Below are 3,762 nucleotides of genomic sequence, written 5' to 3' on the forward strand. Positions count from 1 at the left end.
ACATACAGCATGTTGTTACTAGTGTAATACCAGTGTTACTACATACAGCATGTTGTTACTAGTGTAATACCAGTGTTATTACATACAGCATGTTGTTACTAGTGTAAAATCAGTGTTACTACATACAGCATGTTGTTACTAGTGTAATACCAGTGTTATTACATACAGCATGTTTTTAGTGTAATACCAGTGTTATTACATACAGCATGTTGTTACTAGTGTAATACCAGTGTTACTACATACAGCATGTTGTTACTAGTGTAATACCAGTGTTATTACATACAGCATGTTGTTACTAGTGTAATACCAGTGTTACTACATACAGCATGTTGTTACTAGTGTAATACCAGTGTTACTACATACAGCATGTTGTTACTAGTGTAATACCAGTGTTACTACATACCGCATGTTGTTACTAGTGTACTACCAGTGTTACTACATACCGCATGTTCTTACTAGTGCAATACCAGTGTTAGTATATACAGCATGTTGTTACTAGTGTAATACCAGTGTTACTTTATACAGCATGTTGTTACTAGTGTAATACCAGTGTTACTACATACAGCATGTTGTTACTAGTGTAAAACCAGTGTTATTACATACAGCATGTTGTTACTAGTGTAATACCAGTGTTATTACATACAGCATGTTGTTACTAGTGTAATACCAGTGTTACTACATACAGCATGTTGTTACTAGTGTAAAACCAGTGTTAGTATATACAGCATGTTGTTACTAGTGTACTACCAGTGTTACTACATACAGCATGTTGTTACTAGTGTAATACCAGTGTTAGTACATACAGCATGTTGTTACTAGTGTAATACCAGTGTTACTACATACAGCATGTTGTTACTAGTGTAATAACAGTGTTACTACATACCGCATGTTCTTACTAGTGCAATACCAGTGTTACTACATACAGCATGTTGTTACTAGTGTAATACCAGTGTTACTACATACAGCATGTTGTTACTAGTGTAATACCAGTGTTATTACATACAGCATGTTGTTACTAGTGTAATACCAGTGTTACTACATACCGCATGTTGTTACTAGTGTACTACCAGTGTTACTACATACCGCATGTTCTTACTAGTGCAATACCAGTGTTAGTACATACAGCATGTTGTTACTAGTGTAATACCAGTGTTACTACATACAGCATGTTGTTACTAGTGTAATACCAGTGTTACGACATACAGTATGTTGTTACTAGTGTAATACCAGTGTTATTACATACAGCATGTTGTTACTAGTGTAATACCAGTGTTACTACATACAGCATGTTGTTACTAGTGTAAAACCAGTGTTATTATATACAGCATGTTGTTACTAGTGTAATACCAGTGTTACTACATACAGCATGTTGTTACTAGTGTAATACCAGTGTTACTACGTACAGCATGTTGTTACTAGTGTAATACCAGTGTTACTAAGTACAGCATGTTGTTACTAGTGTAATACCAGTGTTAGTATATACAGCATGTTGTTACTAGTGTAATACCAGGGTTACTACATACAGCATGTTGTTACTAGTGTAATACCAGTGTTAAATACATACAGCATGTTATTACTAGTGTAAAACCAGTGTTACTACATACAGCATGTTGTTACTAGTGTACTACCAGTGTTACTACATACAGCATGTTGTTACTAGTGTAATACCAGTGTTAGTATATACAGCATGTTGTTACTAGTGTAATACCAGTGTTATTACATACAGCATGTTGTTACTAGTGTACTACCAGTGTTATTACATACAGCATGTTGTTACTAGTGTAATACCAGTGTTATTACATACAGCATGTTGTTACTAGTGTAATACCAGTGTTATTACATACAGCATGTTGTACTAGTGTAATACCAGTGTTACTACATACAGCATGTTGTTACTAGTGTAATACCAGTGTTACTACATACAGCATGTTGTTACTAGTGTAATACCAGTGTTACTACATACAGCATGTTGTTACTAGTGTAATACCAGTGTTACTACATACAGCATGTTGTTACTAGTGTAATACCAGTGTTATTACATACAGCATGTTGTTACTAGTGTAATACCCGTGTTAGTATATACAGCATGTTGTTACTAGTGTAATACCAGTGTTATTACATACAGCATGTTGTTACTAGTGTAAAATCAGTGTTACTACATACAGCATGTTGTTACTAGTGTAATACCAGTGTTACTACATACCGCATGTTGTTACTAGTGTAATACCAGTGTTACTACATACAGCATGTTGTTACTAGTGTAATAACAGTGTTACTACATACCGCATGTTCTTACTAGTGTAATACCAGTGTTACTACATACAGCATGTTGTTACTAGTGTAATACCAGTGTTACTACATACAGCATGTTGTTACTAGTGTAATACCAGTGTTACTACATACAGCATGTTGTTACTAGTGTAATACCAGTGTTACTACATACAGCATGTTGTTACTAGTGTAATACCAGTGTTACTACATACCGCATGTTCTTACTAGTGCAATACCAGTGTTAGTATATACAGCATGTTGTTACTAGTGTAATACCAGTGTTACTTTATACAGCATGTTGTTACTAGTGTAATACCAGTGTTACTACATACAGCATGTTGTTACTAGTGTAATACCAGTGTTACTACATACAGCATGTTGTTACTAGTGTAATACCAGTGTTACTACATACAGCATGTTGTTACTAGTGTAATACCAGTGTTATTACATACAGCATGTTGTTACTAGTGTACTACCAGTGTTACTACATACAGCATGTTGTTACTAGTGTAATACCAGTGTTACTACATACAGCATGTTGTTACTAGTGTAATACCAGTGTTATTACATACAGCATGTTAGTGTAATACCAGTGTTATTACATACAGCATGTTGTTACTAGTGTAATACCAGTGTTACTACATACAGCATGTTGTTACTAATGTAATACCAGTGTTACTACATACAGCATGTTGTTACTAGTGTAATACCAGTGCTACTACATACAGCATGTTGTTACTAGTGTAATACCAGTGTTATTACATACAGCATGTTGTTACTAGTGTAATACCCGTGTTAGTATATACAGCATGTTGTTACTAGTGTAATACCAGTGTTATTACATACAGCATGTTGTTACTAGTGTAAAATCAGTGTTACTACATACAGCATGTTGTTACTAGTGTAATACGAGTGTACCTACATACAGCATGTTGTTACTAGTGTAATACCAGTGTTATTACATACAGCATGTTATTACTAGTGTAATACCAGTGTTAGTATATACAGCATGTTGTTACTAGTGTAATACCAGTGTTATTACATACAGCATGTTGTTACTAGTGTAAAATCAGTGTTACTACATACAGCATGTTGTTACTAGTGTAATACCAGTGTTATTACATACAGCATGTTGTTAGTGTAATACCAGTGTTATTACATACAGCATGTTGTTACTAGTGTAATACCAGTGTTACTACATACAGCATGTTGTTACTAGTGTAATACCAGTGTTATTACATACAGCATGTTGTTACTAGTGTAATACCAGTGTTACTACATACCGCATGTTGTTACTAGTGTAATACCAGTGTTACTACATACAGCATGTTGTTACTAGTGTAATACCAGTGTTACTACATACCGCATGTTCTTACTAGTGTAATACCAGTGTTACTACATACAGCATGTTGTTACTAGTGTAATACCAGTGTTACTACATACAGCATGTTGTTACTAGTGTAATACCAGTGTTATTATATACAGCATGTT

This window comes from Salmo salar, chromosome ssa04, assembly GCF_905237065.1.
Source record: "Salmo salar chromosome ssa04, Ssal_v3.1, whole genome shotgun sequence".
Lineage (NCBI taxonomy): Eukaryota > Metazoa > Chordata > Actinopteri > Salmoniformes > Salmonidae > Salmo > Salmo salar.